Raw genomic sequence first — 24,766 nt, 5'->3', positions numbered from 1 at the left:
ACACACACACACACGAAATCTATCTATACCTATCTATACACTGATGGACACATACTCATAAGATGCATAGACAAAGTAATACCTCTATTAAAGAAAAGGACTGTTCCAACAGCATGCTTTGCTAGCAGAAACTTTGCTACTCAAGATAGAAATAAATATGACTTCTGAGATGTTGAAAAAGGAGGTGTTAGTACAAAATATAATTAAATGAATGAACAAAAAAAATCATTTAAGCACTGACTAGGTACCAAGCACAGGGTCTCTTTTCACTGATTTACTGTAATTTTTATGGAAAATCCTTTTTACATAACCTTCATTTCTAAATTATGCATCCCTACTCCCCTCCCCTCCTCACCAAGCCACCCCTTATAACAAAGAATAAAAAAGAAAGGAACATAGTTCAACAAAACTTTCAACAGACCAATAAAGTCTGACAATATCTGCAATGTTCCACATACATACTATGCTAGCAAATTAGTGTTCAATACAAAAAGTATATAATATTATCTTTGCTTTTCAAGCACATTGTCATTTTAGAGATAAAATTTCATTATAATTGATAAACATTAAGTACCTACTATGGGCTGGGTATTGCCCTAGATGCTAGAGATAAAAAAGACAAAGAAGAAAACGTCCTTACTCTCAAAGAGTTTCCTATTTGGGAAAAATATCATGTAAGACAAATAAAATCCAGATGAAATAAATGCAAAGCAATTTTTTGGGGTGACACTAACAACTGGGAAAGATCAGGGCAGGTTTAATACATCAGGGAGGCCTTGAGCTGAGCACTGAAGGAAGCTGGGGATTTCAAGATGTGGAGGTCAAAAGGGAGAGCGTTCCAGGCATGGAGGGCAGCCTGTGTAAGAACAAAGACAAAAGTCATGGAATGCTGTGTACAGAGAAATGGGCCCAGTTTGACACAAGTTCGAATCCTGCCTCTGACACCTGCCAGCTGTGTGGCCTCAAACAAGTCATCGAACCTCTCTCAGCCTCAGTTTCCTTATCTGTAAAATAAGGGGATTGGATTCCATGATTTTATGGTTTTATCCAGTCCAAACCTATGATGCTATAATCTGTCTCCAGACCAGACCATCTCTCAACCCTGACCATATTTTTGCCATTTACCTGGTTACCACATGTGTACAGTTCCTCATCTCCTCTTTCTATCACTCTCTTGATATGATCTCAGCCTTTCCCCATTAGAATGTAAGTTCCTTGAGGGCAGAGGCTATTTTGCTTTTGTTCCTATATCCAAAATGTTCAGCAATGTGCCTGGCACATAGTAAGCAGTTAAGAAAGGCTTTTAATTTGATAATTTTGTCTACTTTCAAACATATTCAGGTCTCATTTGTCTTTGGATATTTCCCCTTGGACTTCATCGTGCCCATAGGAACTTCATCATCCCACAAGATCTCATCAACCTTGGTACTCAAACTTCACCAGTACTTTCTGTTCCTAGCACCCCTCGAATGGAGGATGGAATGGAGAGCTCCTTCCAAACTTTCCAGTTAAGGAAGACTTTGAGGCCAGCTACCTCCTCATTTCACATCTGGCTGCATTACTTTGGACTTCATCATGACCCCGTGATGGACACCTCCCTTTCCCCCTCCAGCTTCCTTTTGTGTCCTGGCTTTCCCCGATAGATTATAAGCTCCTTGAGGGCATGCTCTGTCTTTTTTTTTTTAATTCATGTTGTATCTCCAGCACTTAGCACAGTCCTCTGGCATACAGCTGGTACTTAATAAATGTTTACTGACTGACTCAACTATTTAAGAAAAATGCATTACCTTGACTCTATTATTTCTTCTTGCCATTATTCAACATTATTGGGATTTTTATTTTTATTTTTTGGTTCGCTATCAAAGTTTTCAAAAGTCTATACCGTTTCCCATATATACCAGAATGTTTACAGCACCACTTTTCGAGACAACAAAAAACTGGAAACAAAGTTGATGTCCATCAGTTGGAGAATGCTCACTGAAACTGTTGAATATAAATGTGATAATGATACTTTTGTATCACAAGAAACTATGAAAATGGGGAATTCAGAGAAACATGGGAAGATATGACTGAACTAATGCAGACAGAAGTACACAGAACCAGGAGAATAATATACACAAAGATGACAAAACTGAAAATGAAAAGAACACAAAAAGGTAGGTAGACTCATAAATTGCATTAACTGAGCTCTTCGAGGGCAGGGACTGTCTTTTGCCTCTTTTTATATCTATCCCCAGAGTTTAACATAATGTCTGCCACATAATAAGTATTTAGTAAAGATTTACTGTGACAAATCTTGGTCCTGGAACATGGATGATACAACACATTTTCCTATTCTTGGTATAGAGAAACCTGGGATACTAGTATGGAATACTGCATAATGAACAGGAGTATATATTGGAAAATTAATATGATAGAAAAAAACTGGTCAATAATTTTTAAATTATTTACTATTTACTATTATTTACTATTTACTAGCTGAATGACTGACTTTGGATAAATCACTTTACCTTTCTGGGCCTAAGTTCCTTCATATTTAAAATGAAGGAGTTGATATCAAATGACTTTTAAGATTTTTTCTACTTCTAACAATATATAATTCTATGAATAATCCTAAAACTCCTTAATATGGAATTCAATATAGGACCTCCATGTGATGACCCAATCCACCTCTCGGCCCTGTCTATCACTATCAGCAGTGATAACAAATGCTCCATTCAAAATAGACCAGACATTTCTAACCCAAGGTCTTGTACACTTTTTTTTTTAAATTATCTTGGGGGCAGCTAGGTGGTGCAGTGGATAGAGCACTAGCCCTCGAGTCAGAAGGACCTGAGTTCAAATCCGGTCTCAGATCAGACACCTGACACTACCTGTGTGATCCTGGGCAAGTCACTTAACCCCAATTTCCTTGCCAAAACAAAAATATTTTGAAAACCGTACTTCAATATAAGTGGTTTCTTTTGTAATCCTATGTATTTTATTTTATGCATTTAAAACCTTTATTCTCAAAAGAGATCCATAGGCTTCATCAAACTGCTGAAGGGGTTCAGGACACACAAAAAGGTTAATAATCCCTAAAGCAGACTACTGATTTGAGCATGTTCTGCACTTCCTTATTCCTCCCTTTGCTCATGTACTTTTGCTGAGAGGGATCCTGTCCTTCTCCCTATTCTCTTACACAAACCCACTCCCTGCCTCCCAGTTCCTGCTCTCATTTCTGTCAAAATGCTATCAACCAAAGTTCAGGTCAGATGTGACCTCCTCTCTAAAGCCTTCTCTGATCTCAACCAAAAGAAATCCCTTTCTCCTCCCTTTTCTGGATTCTAACAGGTTCCATGGGTTGAATTATCATATCTATATAGATGACTTCTAGATCTAAATATTAAGCCCTAAGCTCTTGAGTCTCTCCTGAGCCCCAGTCCTATACTACTAACTGGCCATCAGACATTTCCAAACAGATAATCTGTAGGCATCTGAAACTCAATCTCTCTGGAAAAAATTCACCCTCTTCCCTCTTTCACCAAATTATCCCTCTTTAAAACTCTCCCATTTCTGTCCAGTGTACCACCAACCTTAAAGTCATCCAGACTGCCACCTCAGTCTCATCTTCTGCTCTTCTTTCTCCAGAACCCATAATAGCTAAACAACTGCCAAGCCTAACTGACTCTTCCCAATAACTCTCACAGCTGTCTTCTCCTCATTCACAAGACTGCTAAACTAGTTGGAGATCTCATCAGCTCTCATTCGGAATACTGCACTAGCCTCATAATTAGTGCATCTGTCTGTCTCTTTCTCTCTCTCTCTCTCTCTCTCTCTCTCTCTCTCTCTCTCTCTCTTCTCTCAAGTTCTCTTTCTTCTATAATTTGTCCAGCTGCCAAAATGATATTCCTAAAGTACACTTTGATCAACTCAAAACCTTAAAGAAAACAAACCCAATGACTCTCTTCTACACAAATTTCTCCTGTCCATCCAAATAGGCCTGTTTGCTGTTCCTCACGGGCAAAATTCCATCTTTAACACCACTGCTTGAGCCATCTTTCATTCTTAGAATGTTCTATTCCCTCACCTCTAGCTCTTGGAAATCCTAGCTTCCATCAAAGCTTAACTTGTGTTACCTAATACGTGATGCTTATCTTGAGCAATTTCTCTGACCCCCTCATGACTCGTCCTGCCAATTATCTTGCATTTAGTTTGTATAAATATGTGTATGTATATGTGTGTGTGTGCGTGGTTGTTACTAGCAGAATGTTAGTTTCTTGATGTCCAAGGATTGTCTTCATATCATCAAGGCCTAGCATAGTACCTGACACATAACAGATGCTTAATAAACGCTTGCTCTCTCTCACACACCCCACCCCTCACATGGCGAACGCACCTATGTAGATATGGATGTACATATATAGTTTTCTGTATATAAAGACCCAAAAGCCATTCTCCAATAGATAAGTGGTCAAAGGATATGAATAAAGATTTCAAAAGAATTACAAACTGTTAAGAGTCATATAAAAGAATGCTAAAAATCACTAATAATAAGAGAGATACAAATCAAAACAATCCTGAGGTTTCATATCACACCCTGCAAATCGGCAAATATGAGAAAGAATGGAAATAGTCAATGTTGGAGGAATCTGGGAGGACAGGCACACTGATGGAGCCATGAATCAGCACTTTTGGGAAATTAAATTGGAATTATGAGAATAAAGGTGACTAAAATGTCAACCTCTGGGTCATAACTCTTGACCCAGAGATTCTATTACTAGGTTTATATTCCAAAGTGGCTACTGATAAGAAATTCATAATATAACTGTTTTATGATAGCAAAGAAGTGAAAATAGAGTAGATGCCCATTAACTATGGAATGGATAAACAATCATGGTACATGAATGCAATGGAATATCACTGTACTGTAAGAAGTGATAAACATAATGAATCTACATGAATGGATGCAGAGTGAATTAAGTGGAACCAAGGAAAAATATACACGATGACAACAACGATGCAGAGAGAAAGAACCACAACCACAAAAAAGCGAACATTGCAAAATTACAGAAAAGAACCATGGCTCCAAAGAAGATATATGAAAAGACACCCCCACCTCTTTGCAGACACAGGAGATTTATAAATATTGCACATCTCACATATTTTTAGACTTTTTCCATGTATTGATCAGTTATGCTGATTTTTTTTTTCCTTTCTTCTTTTCCTCTTTTTTTTAATCTTAAAAAAATCTTATTTGTCATATGGATGACTCTCTGGGATGACGAAGGGGAGTGAAACTGGGGAAAATTATGGTGATGGGGAAAAAAAGATATCAATAAAAACTTATTTAGAAAATGAAAAAAAATGCTGATTGATTGATCCTCATTTGTAACCCAAGACTGTGTATGTCTTGTAGCACTTATTTAATTTTGTTATGCATTCTTGTGTGTGTGTGTGTGCGCTATATTAAAAGCTGGGCTCCATACTATCCCAAAAGGCTAACACTTCTTGATTGGATCAAAGTATAGGTGTGAATAAGTTCTAGAAGATAAGTTCTGGATGGCTGTTCTATTGAACAATCAATCTTCAGAGACATAAACTAGGTATGAACAAGTCCTTAAATAACTAGGGGTGAAGTGCTTTTGATCCACTGTCAGAATGACGGAAATACACAGACAATGTGTTGGGATTAGCTGAACTAATCAGACACACCTGTGTATCAGAGGAAGGCCTGTTTTGAAGAGGCACAATTTTGCACCTGTAACCTGAGAAAGCCCTTCTTTCTTATCTGCCCCTTTCACCAGAAGATGATTTTGCGAAATTCAAAAGGATGGAAGATTTGGACTCAGTGTCAGCAGTAATGCCATAGGAACAGCAGTAATTGATGGCCAATGTATTATCAGGAGCTTAGAGACACACTGAAGACAAACTAGACAGCCTGAGAAAAGGCACTGTCAGGATTCCAAGAGGGTAGTGATCCTCTGAGTACAGGAGAGAACTACACACTGGGAGAGCTTCATGAGGATCCCACAAAGGGAGAAAAAGAATCCCATTAAACCAAGATATATGAGTTACTTCTTTGCTACTAATTCTCCCTAAGCTGGAGCCTCCTTTTCTCTAGATATGGTATATACTTGCAGGAGAGTGTGTCCCATAATTTTCTTGTCAACTGTTATATTAATAAAAGCTTCTTTCTAAAAGCTAATTAAGTTGGGCTATCTGATAATCAATGGGGAACATATTAGATGGGGGCTCAAGAGCAACAGTTTAGGAAACCTCTAATACCTTAGGGATACCCCTACAACCGTAAAAGGAAGGATAATCAGCTGCTCCCAGGGAACCACACCTGCCAGGGTGAATGGAAATTAGGGGAGCAAGTTCAAAGTGGGGGTTACACTTCCATACACACCTTCTTGAGAACAGGGAGTACGCCTATTCTTATCTCTGTTTCCCACAGCAAGTAACATTGTGTCCTACACATAACAAGGCATCAATTTATGTTTACTGAATTGCTACTTAACTGAAGGAAGAGCAAACAAACTTTTCCCTGATTGTCTTACTTTTCTAAGTTGGCATTATGTGCCTGGAAGTAAGAGTTCTAATTCACATTTCTAGTGTTTTCAGGTTTCAAATATTGTCATAACAGCCTAGTGTAGTAGATAATTTAATCATTATTATCCCCTTTTTCCAGAGGAGGAATTTGATCTACCTTGAGATTAATTAGACTTGTCCATTGTCTTGAACAGCAAGGACCAAATACGAAATTTGAACTGACGCTCTCTAATGCCAAATCAAACACTCTGCATTACAAAACAATGTCTGGCCTAATTGAAGTTCTTTAATGTCCTTGGGGTAATAATTCATTCATCTTCTGAGGATGAGGACAAATGTAATCTCACCTGTATGAATAGTTCCTACGAAGTAAGTTGATAGCAACACACAAATGTCTCCACATTACTGTATCAACTTATTATAATTTTGGCATGACAATATGTGTTTATGGAGGGATTTATTGTAGAATCCAAGAACTATGAAGTCCTTAGGGATATTTTTGAATATGTTAAAGGCACTTCGGCTAGTCTTCTCTGTTTGCCAGTAAAAAAAGAGGCAAAAATCTAGGAAAGGAAAAAAACTGGCACAAATATAAAAAATAAACAAAATATTGAAAATAAAGCTGGTACCAAATGATGGCCATACTCAATGCATTTTTCACAAAGAAATAAAGCTAGCTACATGTAAACATAATAGGCCCCAGGAATAGTATCAGCAAGATGCTAGGGGAAATTAAAAAAAAAAAACATATCATTTTGACAAAAAGAACAGATACAGCCCTAGGCTAATTTAACAATCTGGAAAAGCAGTAATATGTATGTTAAAACATAACTGGATGTACAAGAAACCTTTTAAAAAAAAGTTCTGTTGTGGAGACATAATTCTTTAAATTTTATTAAAATGAATACATTTGAACAAAGAACCCTTCCTCCCCTGCCACCCCTTAAAAAAGACACATCTGAAATTACTTGAAAACTTTGATATGAGCTTAGAAAGTCTGGAAAAAAGTTACCCCATATTAAAAAAAATGCTCTGTACTTCGTAAAATGCATGAAAGTTCAATAGTTGAAGATACATCTTAAAAGTGATTGAATTTATACTGTTAAGATCTTTCAACCAATCCCTGATATGCAGAGAAAAAAAAATCTCACTATGCTTATTAAGCCCTAGTTTGACACATGCGATAGGGGGAAAATCCATTTGAAGAGGCTAGGACAAATGAGAATCTTAATGCCTTGTCTTTACTGTCACCATTAAAAAAACTCAGTTAAAAAGCAAACTCTAGAAAGACAATTCTAGCTAATGACAGAAAATCTTACTATACCTCCACAAGAATATGGTCTTTCTCTTACTTTTCTCTGGACTATTCCCCAAATCAGTTGGTATAGCACCCTGTGCATAGTATATGTTCAATAAATGTTAGTAAAAAATATGTCATATTCAGAAAATATAGCTTTCTCTGATGGAATCAAAAGGTAGGTATGAAAGGAAATAGAGTGCCTAATTAGACCAGCACAGTGAGCACACAGTTCAAATGATTAAACCACATGATTGGATTTGGTTGTTTCCTAACAACTGAATATGGGGACAGGAAGTGGATGAGTAATTTTATTGGTATAGGGCACTATTGGTTGAGGAATCTCTCTCTCTCTCTCTACCAATGCAGGCCGTCACCTCTTCTGCAATTTATTTTCTTAGGGAGGTGCCTAGCATACTGACCAAATAACTGACTTGCCCAGGGTTACAATGCCAGAATGTGTCATAAACTGGACTTGAACCCAAGTGTTCCAGGCCTTGAGGCTGGTTCTTAACAACTACCCTACAAATAGCTAAATTCAAACCAAAACAACAACAAAATTATCACCTTCATGACCTTTATCAGGAGGAAAAAAAACCCTCTATTGTATTAGAAACTCAGGTTAAAAATGAAAAGAAATTAAAAGGAATCATGCATTAAAATATTAACAGAAAGAATAACAGATGCTCAAAATTTTTTTTAAGCAAAATAGCTTCATGGAGACCAGCATGAATCTATAAAAATGTAATTTGTGTCTGACAATTTAGAAATCTGGTATACTCTCTTAAGGACAATGCTGCTCTATGTGTAATCTTAATGATCCTGCACTGACTTCTACACATTTGTCCTTCTCTATCCTACAGGAATATTTTGGCTGAAATAAAAGACCTTGTACCAATAATATTATTATAAACTAGTGGCATCTGGCCACCTCTAGGAAACATCAGCAGCTGTATAAATGTTCTATACTGCAGTTTAAAACCCATAATGTTGATACAGAGAAATAGAGGACAGAATTTTATACAATGATTTGGGACCTGTAAACTGGAGCGAAGAGTTCAGCAGACATACTCTCAAGCAAGCCATGGATCTAAATGTTACCTGAGAGACACCCAGGGAGACATTCATGCATTGGTCCAAGGCTTGGAAAAAAAAGCAGATTGGGATATTGGAAAGAACACTGAACTTAGATATTCAGAACCTAACAGATGAAACCCAAGCGGTTATGCATTCTGGTGGTTAGCTGTCATTCTGTTTAGAGTTGATATTAATAAACAGTGGGAAAAGAATGTTGAACTTAATGCATCAAGCCATTCCAATCTTTAGTGGAGGTGGTAATACGCAGAAAAATGGTGGAAAGGAAGGAGAACAGAAATGGAAAAGAGAAACAAAGGCAGCAGGAAATTCACAGATGGCATAAACTGGACTCGGCTATTTATGACAATAAATTGCATTGATCCTAAGAATGTTTTTGCTACACTGGCAATTTTGAAGTTGCTGTTTTGGGCATAAAGGTTAATTAATATATGTGGATTTCCTACAAAGTAGTGAAATGGAATATGGACAAATGTACCAGAACTAATAAATAAAGAATGAGAGATGTCATTCAAATTTCACATTTGGAGACTTTTCACTAAGGATCACAAGATCACTCATAGAGGTGGAACTGGCAGGATTCTCAGGAAACATCAAATCCAACTCCTTCGTTTTACAGATGAAGAAACTAATATTGTACTGTCCTGACAGGACTTCAACCTATTCCCTCTAATCCCCAAAGTCAGCGTACTTTCCACTCTACTACATTTATTCCAATGATGGCTCTTACTCAGGACATCTTTGGAATTGCCTTTGGAGACAATTCACAAATGACACAAGAAAATCAATCACATTAATTAAGTGGAACTGTGGTACACTGTATTAAGTGATAGGCATTTATCCATGAAGACCTGGATTCAAACACCATTTTTGACATTTAGTGGCCAAACAACCATGGGCAAATTACTTAATATACATGAGCTTCTGTGTCGTCCTCTACAAAATGAGGGTCAGAATGCCTGTATTACTTACCTAATGGTATAGGTGTGGGGCTCAAAGGAGATTATGTGTATGTGCGCGCACACGCACACGCACACACACACACACACACACACACACACATACACACAATACAGATGTATAATATGTGAGCATATCTATATATATATATATATGTAGGTATACTGAGTATATATATGTGTGTGTGTATATATATATATATATATATATTATGTATATAGATATATAATTTTTTTTTCAACTTCAGAGTACTTCTCATTATTATAAGCACTTGTTGCTGTCTTAAAATGGCATTACCCAGCTTGTTTAACTTCCTCATTTATTGAACCTGATTCTGGATAACCTCTGGTTGCTCTGAAAAAGTCAAGCCTACTCTCAAAGGATGAAAATTTAACTCCCATTGAGGATATTATAAAAGAATGCCTGGAATGCAAATAAAAAAATGCCAATATTTTGTAAAGTGGTGACATCATCAAAGGAATATCGCTTCACAAGGTGATTACTCTGAAGGTGACACCATTCTTTTGGATGTAAAAGTTCTGGTAGTGCTGTTAAAATTAGTCTTTAGGGCCACATATGGTCTATCCTACCTTTTTTCCCCACTCAGAAAGCATTCTCTACATTCAAATGGCTAGATTTATTTTTAACCAAAGTGGAAATACACTAATTGATTTATGTATTTCCAAATATTGCTAAAAATGCCATGTGCCATTCATTATTTTCATAATATAGGTGATCTGGTTTTAATTATACAACACTGCCTATACAATCAGGCCAGTACTTAATCAGACACTTTCCATAAACAAGACAGTTTTCAGAGTGCATGTGGCTTATTACCTTAGAATGGCCTGAGGAGAATCTACAGCCCTTGGTGTAATCTTATTTAAATTACAGTCTTTTTAAAGGATGGAGACATAAACTATTTTCCTAAGGAGAAAAACTAGACTGATTGGGCTGTAACGGTAATCTCAGAAATTCATCTCTATCTTCTGGGTGGCCTCTTATGATTATTTTCTAAAATGTATTAGTATTAATACAACTGAAATTTCCTAGGTTGCCACACAATTCTTGTTTCACATGTTTGATTTGCATTTAATGAGTTTATCTGGCTTCCAATAATAATGATAGTAACATAGCACTTTAAAGCTTGCAAAGCACTATATGTTACTTCATTTGACTGTCACGACAATTCTGTGAGTTTTGTTATTGTTTCTGTTCGGTCATTTCAGTTGTGTCCGACTCTTTGTAACCCCATTTGGAGTTTTCTTTGGAGTGGTTTGCCATTTCCTTCACCAGCTCATTTTACAGATGAAGAAACTGAGGCAAACAGGATTAAGTGACTTGAAGCTGACACGTGTCTGAAGCAGGATTTGAACTCAGGTGTTCCTGACACCAGGCCCATTGCTCTTTCCACTGCACCATCTAGCTGTCCTCCTGTGAGTTAAGTGTTCATTATTATCACCTCCAGAGAGATAAGAAGTCAGAGGAAGGCTATAACACACATAGGAAATTGCATGCATGAAGGCAAAGACTGAAATCAGGGACAGTAAGTTGCCCCACTTGGCTACAGTGTACAGCTTACAGACGGGAGGCTGTACGAGATAAAGGATAGGGTTAGAATGGGAAGGTGGCTTCAAAGTGTAGACAGCCCAGAATGCCAAGGCAAGAGCATTTAGTTGTCCTTGGGAAGCAATAGGAAGACACTATAGATTTTGGAATACAGTGGGAACATAAACAGATCCACTGCATATTTGAGATAAATCTGGCTATGAAATTAATCATTGATTGGATGCCAGAAGAGAACAGAAGACTAAACTGCCATAAGAGAGATTTACAGTAATTAAGGAAGCGGCATGGTATAGTGGACAGGGGTATGGGATTTGGAGTCAGGAAGACCTAGATTCAAACACCACTTCAGAAACTCATTAGCTGAGTGACCCCAAGCAAGGCACTTAACCCCTCTGTGCCTCACATTTCTTAGTTGGATTCATGGCTGCTAAGGTACCTCCTAGCTATATATCTATTATCCAGTGTCTGTATGAAGACAGAAAAAAGAGGAGATAGAAGTAGAATCAACAAGACTGGAGAACTGAATGGGTAAGAGAGGTGATGGAGAGGGAAGGATCAACAACAATATTGTAATTTGGAAACAATGGGTGGCAGAAATAGTGAAATCAGAAGAAAGTTTTAGGAAGAAAGAGAATAATTTTTTTTTTTTAGCCACTGACTTTTATGAGTTGGTGAGATATCCAGATTAATGTTTCATAATAGTTGGAAAGTGTGGGTCCAGAGCTCAGAGTCAGGGCTAGAGATCAAGATTTAGGAGGTAACTCCCATTTCTGAAACAGCCCATTCACACTGCATAGTATCCTTTCCTATATAGAAACTCCTCAACCAGTGAAACCCAGTTAATATAAAATAATTTCATGCTCCACCCACAATGACATTACTAATTATGTACTACATTTGAAGGCACAGAAATTCTCACTGAAACTTCTTTAAATTTCCATTTAAATGGCCTACACTATATAAAAAGTGCGGTTATAGCAATTTATTCTCAATATACTTACACTTGGAACAAATCTACGATTCATTTCTCTCATATTCTGAAACTTTAGATAATTTCAAAAGATTATCTGCTCTCAACCCATCGTTGTTCAGTTGTTTTCTCTGTGACCTTATTTGGGGTTTTCTTGCAAGGAAAATAGAGGGAATTGAATGGATTAGGACAGCAAGTAGTTAATTGTGAGAACTGAGTGGACCACACTGACTACATCTTGTGACTCAGTTTTGAAACTAGCTCAGTTCCATTTCTATTTACTTGTGGAGTTAGTACAATTTTTGTCTTGTGAGAAAACTTTATTCAACTGTGGGAATCAGGAGAAAATCTTACTGCATTGTTTGAACTTAGCTTTGTATGGCTGGGAAACTGGATCTCCCTGATGCTTAAAGATATTTAACCAGGGACCTAGGTTATGCTGACCAGAAACTCAGTCAGATCCAAAGATTGATGCAAGGAATTTTTGCACAATTATATATCTCAAGCAACCCCTATGTCTTATCTGAAAACTGGCCCCATATTGGTCAATCAGTTATGGTTTCCATGTTCCTTTGGTTAAATACAGACACTTGCTGGGAGTGGGACACCTTTGTTTCTGAATTCAGGGAACTGTACCTGTTTGCTTTCTCCTCCTAATTTGGAAAGTCCCTAATCTCGCCTCCAATTAGAAATCAGATCACCTAATGTTACATTATTTCCTTTCAATTAATTGGCTTTATTTGATTGTTTTTAACGTATAAAAGTCTGTTTCTTCCTGTATCTGGGGTCCAGACCTAAGCTGAGGAGGTCTGGTCCCAATTTGTTAGGCACCTGGCATGGATTACTTAATAAACTGATATGCTCAGAAGACTGAACCTTTATTTTCCTCAGTCATTTCATCTTTTACCCACCACGCTTGGCAAAGATACTGAAGTGGTTTGCCATTTGCTTCTTCACCTCATTTTACAGATGAGGAAACTGAGGCAAATAGGGTTAAATGACTTGCTCAGGTCACGCAACTAGCAAGTGTCTGAGGTCAGATCTGAACTCAACTACAGACCCAGAACTTTATCCACTGCACCACCTACCTGCGCATTCTTGACCCCATTACAATGCCCACTACCAATTAACAAAAGCAAAAAAGCTTCCATACTCTGTAATATTAAAAGCAAGTATAAGCATGGGAAAGAGGATAATGTGTAATTGACAAAGACTATTTTATATGTAAACCATTCCCGAATTATGAAAAGAATCCAAGGTAATAAGTTTAAATATAACTCTGAACCAACTTTAAATGTCTGTAATATCACTAAATATGTAACCAATAGGTGCTAATCATTTTCTAAACTGTTTTAATGGCTACTTCCAAGCAACTTAGGTGTAGAAGTAGTTTTTTATTTCATTTTCCCTTTACCTCAGTAGTTGCAATGGGAAACTGTTTTAATGGCTACTTCCAAGCAACTTAGGTGTAGAAGTAGTTTTTTATTTCATTTTTCCCTTTACCTCAGTAGTTGCAATGGGAAGGGAATTTATTAGTTTCATTAAGGTAAAAAAAAAAGTTGGCCTTAGTTTTGCCCACCAGTTGATTTTTTTAGTATAGTCCAGATTTAATGAGGTTATAGGAAATGTAAAGAAATCCTGTGAGAGAAACATATTTATTTTTCCGTAAAGGATGTAGGTGAACATTGTCACTACTAGTCTCGCAATTATTCCATGTTATTCCTTCCAAGATCCTTTTGAGGCTTATTAAAGAACCACTATTATATGATTCTAGATGTCTTTTGATTATGCTACCTTAACTTGCTATAATAGGGAAAGTAATTTTTAATAGTACTAACAAATGTGTTTCTTTTACTTTCAAGAAAAATATGATTTTCAGCCTGAAAATGTATATCCTCACATGTGTCTTTCACAGCATAAAATGGCCACCAGGGCCTTCCCAATGGTTTTCTGCAACGGTTCCCTCTTGATTAGCTCTATGTTACTCAAACTTCACTACCAGATGGAGTTAGTTTGTTCCCTTTCGTTCTCAGTAATCTTAGAGACATGTTTTCCAGAATTCACTTCATTGTGTGGTGGTCAATACAATTGAAAATCAAGGAAAGAATAATGAATAGAAGTGTAATGGGGAAAGGGAAGGGAGAAGGGAGAAGGGAATTTTTTTTCCTCTATCTCAAAACTTGTATTTTCACAATTCGTAAAAGCCAGAGCAGACAAGGGCACAGGTCATAAAAGTAATTCAGGAACCTTTACACTTTAAAGAAACATACTGTTCAAATTCAAAAGAAAAGAAACATTGTTCTGCCAAGACTGGATTAGTTCAGTATCCACTTTATAATTAGTCGATACTTCCAAGTACAAGAACCCAAGTTCTGCGCATATGGTAATAAAATAATAAAAAAATAGCGAGAAATTTCCTAATTCAAAAAATAGGGTTAAGCTTTTAGGAAGTTCTTTAACACTACTTTTTGGATTTTATTGGAACATTGTATTACTTTTAGTGCTTGTATATGTAGAATTATTTGAAAAGATACCTCTCTATTATGTTAAATAAGCTACAAAATGTTCTTCGTATAATTCCTTATTGTTAGTGAGCTGGGTTTAATTGGAAAGATCCCGGTTTGTATTTTATAGAGAATCTTTAAAACAAATTAAAACAAGAATTTCATTGACTCATAGAATTTTCCAGATAGAAGGACATTTAGACATCATTTAAGTTTCTTAATTTTTAATGTATTTTATATAAAGTTCTGTCCTTGGAACTCTTCTTTTCACACTCTTGCCCTTTTTATGTATGTAGCTCCCATACCTACATTTGAAACCTCAATTGCTCCCAAAGCTTCAGGCACTCATTTCCCAGTGTCTGCTAGACAGTGCACACTGGACACTGCACCAACATTAAGTCTAAAACTGAATTCTTTATCTTCCCTCTAATAACTATTTATTTCCCTGACTTTTTTATTTCTGTCATTGACAGTACTATCCTCTCAGTCACTTAGGCTCAAAATCTTGGAGTCATCATTGATTTATTTCTTCCCCTTCATGTCATAAATTCAACTGGTTGCCATTATACCTGTGCAACATTTCTCATATCTGGCCAGAAGGGTCAACTTCTACTCCCAATAAACTCTAGTTCTTATCTTTCTTCCTTGGCTTTATGATACTGAATGCTCATGACTCTCCTCAATTGCGTGACCATTCTTTGTGAGTCTCCTACAATCCATCTCTTTCTTCTCAACTACTAAGAAGGACTGTCCCCTAAGGCTCTGTCCTGAGCATTCTTCCCTTCTGTCTCTATATTCTGTCCTTTGGCAATGACTTCTACAACTACGGATTCAATGACCAATTCTTTAGAGATGACTCCAAAAATCTCTGTAATTTATCACTGTTCCCTAAGCTCTAGTCCCACATTTTCAATTGCTTTATAGCCATCTTCACCTGAATGTTTAGATGGTAACTTAAATTTAGATGGTAAACTCAGTGTTTCCAAAAGTGAATACATCATCATCTCCTTCAGCATGCCAAGCATCCCAATTCTCTATTTCTCTTGATTTTGCCATCATGCTCCCAGTCTGCCAAGCTTGAAACTTCAGGGACATCTTTGATTCTTCCTCTAATTGCCTATTACCTAATAACCAAATTATTTTTAATATTTCTTTAATCCATTCCCTATGTACTCCATAAATATAGCCACCACCTTAGTTTAGGTCAGGCTCTCATTACCCCTCCCCTAGTATTTTAATAATCTTCTTAATGGCCTCTTCTTTCTCATTTTCAAAAGCTATTTCACTTAGCAGACTAGATAACCTTCTTAATGAGCCTGTGTGACCAAGTAATTTCCCAATTCAAAAAGCCCCACTGGAGCAGAAGGTAATTGAATACAAGCTTTTACTGAAAGGTTCTGGGCTAGGTGTTAAGGATAAAAAGATAAAATTTGTTCAAAAGTCTCTGCCCTCAAAGACTTACATTCTATAGAGTGAATACGGCATTAAACAGGGAAGTAAATACAAAATAATAGTATGGAAAAAAGAAGACAAGTAAGTAGGGGGGTCAGGAAGTGACTCTTACAGGAGATAGCACCTGATCTGAGCCTCCAAGGAAGCTAAGGATTCTCAGAAGTGGTAGAGAGGAGGGAGAGAGAAATCTAGACACGTAGGGCAACATATACAGAAGTCGAGGCAGAATCCTAAGTCACAGAACAGCAAGTACACAATTAGGCCAGAAAACAGCAGGCATGAAGAGTAATATTATGAAAAAAGTGTGGAGAGGTGAGCTGGATCCCAAAGGTTATGGGCTTTATATAATGAGCAGATGCAATTGTATAGAATGCAATTATTATATATAGTATTTAATGTTAAATCCTGATTCTAACATGTAAGGACTTTTACCATCTAGTTCTGGTCTTCTTTCACTCACTATTCCCTCCTCTACAAGACTTGGCAACAGATTAGACATGGGGCTGGGGCTGGAGGGTGGGGTGAGAGATAGCAAGGAGTTAGGTAGATCACCTAGATTGTGCTTGGGTGTGTGGGAAGATGATGGTGCCCTCTATGATATAGATGAAAGTTCAAAAGAGGGGAAGAGTTTAGGAAAAAGGTAAATTATTGTTCTTTGGATATCAAAGTTTTAGTCAGTCATCTTATCGTGATGTGAAATGATCCTTAGTTCTCCAAGGCTATGCCTTAAGAGTGCAACTTTTGACAGGAAGAAGAATCAGGCCAACTATCTCTTCATTTCCCATTGGGCTACGCTCTTCTGGACTTCTTTGGAGTCTCCATCATGACCACCCTCTTCTTCACAAATTAGACTGTAAGCTCCTTGAGGGCAAGGATTATCTTTTTCATATCTGTATCTCCAGCACTTAGTATAGTGCCTGGAACATAGTAGGTGCTTTGATTGCTCCTTCAAAGACTTTCTGGATGGTCCCAGCAGCAGAACATGTTATATGTATTGTCACAGCACAAACAGGCCTACCTCAGTAATGAATTCTTTGGCCATGACACCTCATTTTGATTTTTTGTCGTTATTCATTAAAGAATTTTAAAAATACTTTCAGCAGTGCCATCGTGAGTACAGTCTCAACCTGGATTCAAGAAATGAATGCCCATTTAGAAACTGTGTATCCTGCAGATTTCTTACAGGGAAACGGGAGTCTTGGGACTCTTAAGCCAGATAAATAAAAACTCTCAATGAACTTATTAACTTCTAACTTTTAAAAGCTTGTAAATATAATGAAAGGAAATGTAAAGGATTCAAGAGAAGGCATACTTTGTTTTCAAAAGGGTGCTACAAATAAATTCAGTTTTGGGGACAACTGAGGACTCCTAAACCAAGTGTTATATAGAGTAACTCCTGAGGCAGAGTTATAACTGAACAGTCATTCCTTGTTTGAATGTTCTGTCAAAAATGTGACAATAACTGTCTTTGAGAAGTATTGTAGACTTTTTATTTTGCATTGGACACCCATTCTTAGCTGTTCAGGTAATTTCTTGTTTATTTGTTTCGATGATGTTTCAATTAAAAATTCCTTAATTTGCTCTGAAACCACAATTATCATGGTTACTGTACAAGTGTGAATTTTATTCCATGAGACAGATTTAAATGTGGTTTCGGTCCCATTTTCCTGTATACCATTACTGTATGGAGGCTTTAGCAAGTTCTTTGAGAAAGGCAAACAACTTTAGACAATGAGTATCTTGAAGAAAAATTGATACTGTGGAACTTCTTCCTGGCTTTAACATGTTAAAGATGAAGTTAAGCATGATAGCTTTTTTTTTTAAATTCATGTAAATTACATCCATTTATATCATATGTTAGAAAAGAAGGCATTTAAATGATAGGTGCAAAGTCAATTCAATTCAATTCACTGGACAAGTCAGAAGCTCTGTGTGTGTGTGTGTGTGTGTGTGTGTGTGTGTGTGTGTTTAAGTCTTAATAGTTTGCCTTAATTAGTTCTGGCTTTCTTGTCAGCTTTGATGTCCCAATATAACAAAGATGAGTAAAGCTAGACAGACTTCCAGATATAGTGAAGGATAGAAGGGTCTGGCATGCTATGGCCCATGAGTTAGACATCATTGAACAACAACAACAAAAAGCTAGGGAAAGAATTTTTACAACCAGTCTCTCTGATAAGGGCCTCATTTCTAAAATATGTAGAGAAATGAGTCAAATTTATAAGAATACAAGTCATTCCCCAACTGGTAAATGGTCAGAGGATATGAATAAGCAGTTTTCAGAGGAAGAAACTAAATCTATCTATAGTCATATGAAAAAATGTTCTAAATCACTATCGATTAGAGAAATGCAAATCAAAACGACTCTGCGGTACCACATCACACCTCTCAGACTGGCCAACATGACAAAACAGGACAAGGATAAATGTTGGAGAAGATATAGGAAAATTGGAACACTAATGCATTGTTGGTGGAGTTGTGAAATGATCCAACCACTTTGGAAAGCAATTTGGAACTATGCCCAAAGGGCTATAAAATTGTGCATACTCTTTGACCCAGCAATACCACTTCTAGGTCTGTAACCCAAAGAGATCATAAAAATGGGGAAAAGACCCACATGTAAAAAATATTTATAGCAACTCTTTTCATGATGGACAAGAATTGGAAATTGAGGGGCAGCTAGGTGGTACAGTAGATAGAGCAGCAGCTCTGGAGTCAGGAGGACCTGAGTTCAAATCTGGCCTCCAACACTTGACACTTACTAGCTGTGTGACCCTGGGCAAGTCACTTAACCCCACTACCTAGCCAAGAAAAAAAAAAAAGAATTACAAATTGAGGGGATGCCCATAAACTGGGAAATGGCTGAACAAGTTGTGGTATATGAATGTAATGGAATACTATTGTGCTATAAGAAATGATGAGCAGGCTGACTTAAAAAAAAAAAACCTGGAAAGATTTGCATGAACTGTGATGCAGAGCAAAAACCCGTAGAACACTGCACACAGTCATAGCCACATTGTGGGATGAGTGACTTAACTCTTCATAGCAATGCACGAATCTTAAGACAACTCCAAAAGACTCATGATGGAAATTGCTACCCATGTCCAGAGAAAGAACCATGGAGTCTGAATGCAGATGGAAGCATACTATTTGCTATTCTTTTCCTTTGTTGTTTTGTTTTATTGCTTCATTCTTGTGGTTCCTCCTTTTAGTTCTAATTGTTCTTTACATCATAACTAATGGGAAAATATGTTCAACATGGATGTATAAGTACAGCCTATATCAGATTGCATGCCCTCTTGGGATGGGGGGAGGAGTGAGAGGGGGAGAAAATTTAAAACTCAAAATCTTATGGAGATGAATGTTGAAAACTAAAAACAAATTAATTATCAAGAAAAAAAAAACGAACAAAAAGCTAGAAATCTATTTTGGTCCTAGGCTGATGAGCTGGTACAGCTGGAGGGAGTCCAGGATCTGTTTTATCAGTTCCTTGGATCTGGAACCTCAGCATTCCATAAATCTGTGGATAATCAGGTCCTAAGGAAACCAATTCATGCCATTCAGTTCACATAAGTCTGAAAACAAAAGATATAAATGCCAAGTAAATCTAGATATTTTTATCTCCTGCTTTGGGTACCATTTTCTCTTAGGACAAGCTTGATGACACAGTGTTGAAGTCTTTCAACATTACGTGACAAGCATCATCTGTTTATCCTTCTTATTACAATACTTCTCCTCCTTTCAAAATATTCTCAGAGTAATCAGCTGCCAAAGCTTGCCGTTTCTACTCCATGACATCTCTGGTATCCTACCATGTTAATCCAGGTCTCAGAAACAACCTCCTTGATGATTTCTCTGTCTCAGGTTTCTTACTACTTTAGTTCATCCTATGACAATTCTGCCAAAGTAGGGTTCCTTAAGTGCAGAGTTGGTGATGTCATTCCTTTGATCAATCAATTTCAGTAGCTCCCTACAATCTCAAGGGGGAAAAACAAAACAAACAAAAACAAAACAAAACAAAAAAACCCAAACTCCTATGATTAGCTTTTAGAGTTTTGCACAAGTTGGTTCCAACCTCATTGGACATTACTTCCCTTCCCACACTCTGCAATCCAACCTAAATGGCCTTGTCTATGTTCCTCATGCAACACAGTCCAGGATCTACGTCTCTTCAGTGGCTGTACTTTCATTCCATGGGGCCTGGAGACTGAGTATTTGGGATGGCGACGTCTACAAAGTATGTTGCTCTTAAGTTTTAAGGTCTAGTCTAATGTCATATCTGGACGATTGTAGGCAAAGTTCTGTCTATGATAAAGGTCTCGATTTAACAAGTTTAATTTGTTGAATTCTCAAGTCTGTTTTGAGGTCTGCATTTGTAGTAAAAGGAATTTATTGTTTTATTTTATGAAAAGTAGCAAGCTTCTGATGTATACGTCTGGTCTCAAGTTGTATACTGCTGAGGCATTTGGTAGGTGCTAAATTCCTGTAGCCAGCAATGACATGTACAATCTATATTACATAATCCAGGCTACTTAAGGTTAACCCTTTTGTAATTTCTGATGGCCACAATCTGTTCCTGAATTGCCATTATAAGCCCCTTCATTTCCACAGACACAGGACTGAAGGCGGAGAAAATTACATCATTACATTCTTCTCTAATTCAGCAATTTACATACATTACTAAAATTAAACTATCATTTAGGCTAGTCAGTTACTACGATCTAGGCACTGTACTAAGCACAGGCGGTACAAAGAAAGACAAAAAACATGGCAATGGCCTTCAGGGCATTCACATCCTAATGGTTAATGGGGAAGACAATGCAAATAACTAGATATATAAAAGATATAGACAAAGTAGACGTAAGGTAATATCAGAGGGGAAGGCACTAGCAAATGGGTCAACCAGAAAAGGCAGCAAGTAGGATTTGAGCTGAGTCTTAAATACAGTGTGAAACTAAGAGGCAGAGTGAAAGAGGCAGAGCATTCCATGCGTTGGGGATGGAGGAGGAAAAGCCATGGAGATGAGAGATAAGAGTGCCGGGTAGGAGGAATACCAAGGAGACCAGTATTGATAGATCAAAGATTATGTGGAGGGGAGTAAACTGGAAGAAGACAGGAAAGATAGGAAAGGTCCAAGTTATGAAGATCTTCATATTTGTAAAATTTGTATTTCATGGAGTATACTGAGTAGGGAGAAGGGTGACATGGTTAGACCTACACTTGAAAATCACTTTGGCAGCTGAATGAAGAATGGATTAAAGGAAATTGAAAGTCTAGGTCAGAGGTGATGAGGACCTGAACTAGGGTGGCGGCTGGGTGAAAGGACAGAAGGGGATGTACCTATGAGAGCTGCTGTGAAGGCAGAAATGACAAGAATGGTAAATGGATGGGATACATAGGCTGAGTGAAAATAAGAAGTTAAGGATGACAACAAGGTTTTAAACCTGGATGACTGGGAACGTGGCGGTGTCCTCCCTCTACAGCAGTAGGGAAGTTCTAAAGAGAGGAGATAATGAATTCTGTTTGGGAAAATGCTGATTTGAGATGCCTACAAGTGTATTCCCTCTGTGTAAAATCTTTAAATTTTCTTCTCAGTATTTTGTATTTTTAATGAAATACTAAGATGGTATGGTAGTCATTTTGACCATTATTAATGTCTACTGTTGAATAATCTGATAGGTTCTAAGCCACCTATCTATATGAGCAGATGGTCTTAATATAATGCATAGAGTTATCGGAAATTATGGCCCTTCTCTATCTTACTTTCAAATCAGAAAGATTTCTCTCTAATTTTCACATGCAAGAATTTAAAATATTACATTATAATCATCACTATCAAAGTTAAATATGGTAATGTTAAGTCAAGCGTGGAAAAATATGCCATGTCTATAAAGTTCAAAAATGGAACCATTTCTAATCTCTGTTTCTAGGGGCTACTTCAAGAGCTTTTAAAGTATAAATATTTAAAAGCAGTTTTTAAAACACGTGTTACAAATTCAGTATTTCATAATGGCTCAGTGAGCTTTGAGGTATTTTTGGAAATTTACATTTTCATGACAGACCACCTCTATGGTCTACCACAGTCTATTGTGTAAACACATTCATGTGAAACAACACATATTGTTTACACAGCAAATATCTTCATAAAATGTAGCAGTATGCATACCAAGAAAAATTCAACTATACTGTGGTAGACTATTAATAACTCATATTTACATCCCAAAGGATTTCATTGCCTATTTCAAACTTTAAAACAGCTGAGCAAACAAAGTTAAGAGTGACTAGAGGCAGGTGGGTATGAATAGGAAAGGAAAACTCAATGTGGCACAGTGTGGCCATCCCAGAATCTTGGAGGGGAAAGGGAATACAGAATTTTCTATAGTCCAAAGGTAAGGGCCTAAAGCACGAATACCCTCTAAAATATACTAATCAGTGCTAAGCCAATCTACAGCTGAATACCTTGAGTGTTGGTAAAGTCGTTACCTTTAAAGGCAGCCCATTAAATTTTTTGACAACTCTAATTAAGATCCCTTCCCAGCTCTAAATTTATGATGCTATGGATATCTGTTAAGCACTTACTGTATACCAGGCGCTATACTAAGCCCTGGAGATACAAAGAAAGGCAAAAAACAGTTTCTGCCCTCAAGGAGCTTAAATTATGGTACAAGTTCTTTCATTAACTAGTTTAGTGACCTTGGTAAAGATCACTTCACCATCTCCCCCTTAAGCTTCAATTCTCTTACCTGTAAAATGAAGGATTAGATGAGATAAGGGGTTCTTAACCCTTTTTGTGTGTTTCGGACCCTTCTGTCAATATGGTAAAGCCTATATACCCCTTCCAGCTTTGGACGGTTGTGTGCAGTTACAGAGAATACACAGAAAAGGAGAACTGCCCTCATGCATTGAAGACCTATTTATACTGTGAATGGATGAGGCAACAGATGTAAAGATATTCATCTGATTGCATAAGAATGATATGTTGTGAAGACTGATGTTAGGGAAGACACTTTGCAAACCTAATGATGATAAGGCCCCATCAAGAGATATTTTCAATATAATTGATGGATTTTAAAATAAAAATCATAACGGGAAAATAGTATTGGCTTCTATACTGATAAAGTCCAATGGATGTTAGAACCAAACTTGAGCATTAGTTAAAATGTGGTCCTGCATGCAATTTGGAGAAATTTAACATCTATGTCACTTGTGCAGAGAAATATGAGAAAACATATACAAGTTATCAAGCTGTGATAACTTCCTAAAAGACCAGACAGGCCATTGAAAAGAAAAGTTCTTTGCAAAATGGTGCACTAATACAAGGACAGAGAATATACAGCACTTTTCTATTATGGCAAACACTTTGAACCTCCATGTCCAAGCACTTCAAAGGATGTCTGAGTTCAAAGAAGAAACTGCCATTTTTCAAAGTGGCACAAAACATAAAAATGAAAAAAAATCATTTTATAACAAAAATGACCTCCTAAACACGCATATTTAGTAGATATTTTTGAAAAACTGTGAACTCTAAACAAATCAATACAAAGTTCTCAAAGTCACACTTCTGCTCCTGAAAGATAAAGAGGCTCTATGAAAAATTTAGAAATACGGATAATAAATTTGCAAAATCACATTTTGATGTGTTTTCCAACTGAAAAACAAAATAGTTGCTCTGAAAATGAAAAGGCAGAAAGTAAAAGTAATCATTTGAGAGGTCTATATATTTAAAAGACCCAGATATTTATAAATAAGAATGGTTAAGTAATCCATTTTCAATGAACAAATACGATACATTTGGTCTTACTCCATCTGAAAAGGAATAGTTAGTAACTTGTTTTATGACAGTATGCTGTAACAAATGTTTGATCCTAAAAATCTTATTAGATATTGGCTATGGGTGAAGAAAGAGTTCTCTGATTTACCAAAGTAATTTTTATTATTTCACTCTTTTTACTCTTAGTTGTTAATGCTGTGTTAATGTGAAATGAACTTTCTTATTGAAGCTGTTATTGTTACAATTCTTTTTCAATCACCAATTGATATTGTAACAATATCATCTATGATATCATATTTTGAGAAAATTTATGCCAAAAAATAAGTCTACCCATTACCTTGGTACTACTATTGTGGTTATTATTCTTACGTTAGGAATATGAAAATTGTGAATGTCATCAATATATAAATATCACTGCACTTATATTGTTTCATTGTATTTTTGAGACTGATTTGTTTCCCATTATAAATATTATTTAAACAAAATTTTACTTTTATTTATTTTATTAAAGCAGTTGATGACTTAGTTAATAGAGTACAGGACAGGAAGTCAGGAAAACCGGAGTTCAAATTTGGCCTCAGACATTTACTAGCTGTGTGACCTTGGGTAAGTCACTT

The 24,766-nt window shown here is 36.7% G+C and overlaps 1 protein-coding gene across 1 annotated transcript in view; it reads right to left on the bottom strand.

Moving 5' to 3' along the window:
* METTL25 (methyltransferase like 25) overlaps positions 1 to 24,766 on the bottom strand; it is a 155,481-nt gene that overhangs the window by 68,169 nt on the left and 62,546 nt on the right.

Source organism: Phascolarctos cinereus, unplaced genomic scaffold (assembly GCF_003287225.1).
Source record: "Phascolarctos cinereus isolate Bilbo 61053 unplaced genomic scaffold, phaCin_HiC Scaffold_1;HRSCAF=81, whole genome shotgun sequence".
In the NCBI taxonomy this organism is placed as follows: domain Eukaryota; kingdom Metazoa; phylum Chordata; class Mammalia; order Diprotodontia; family Phascolarctidae; genus Phascolarctos; species Phascolarctos cinereus.
The sequence above is the reverse complement of the archived record's forward strand: the minus strand, read 5'-3'. Positions and strand labels throughout refer to the sequence as shown.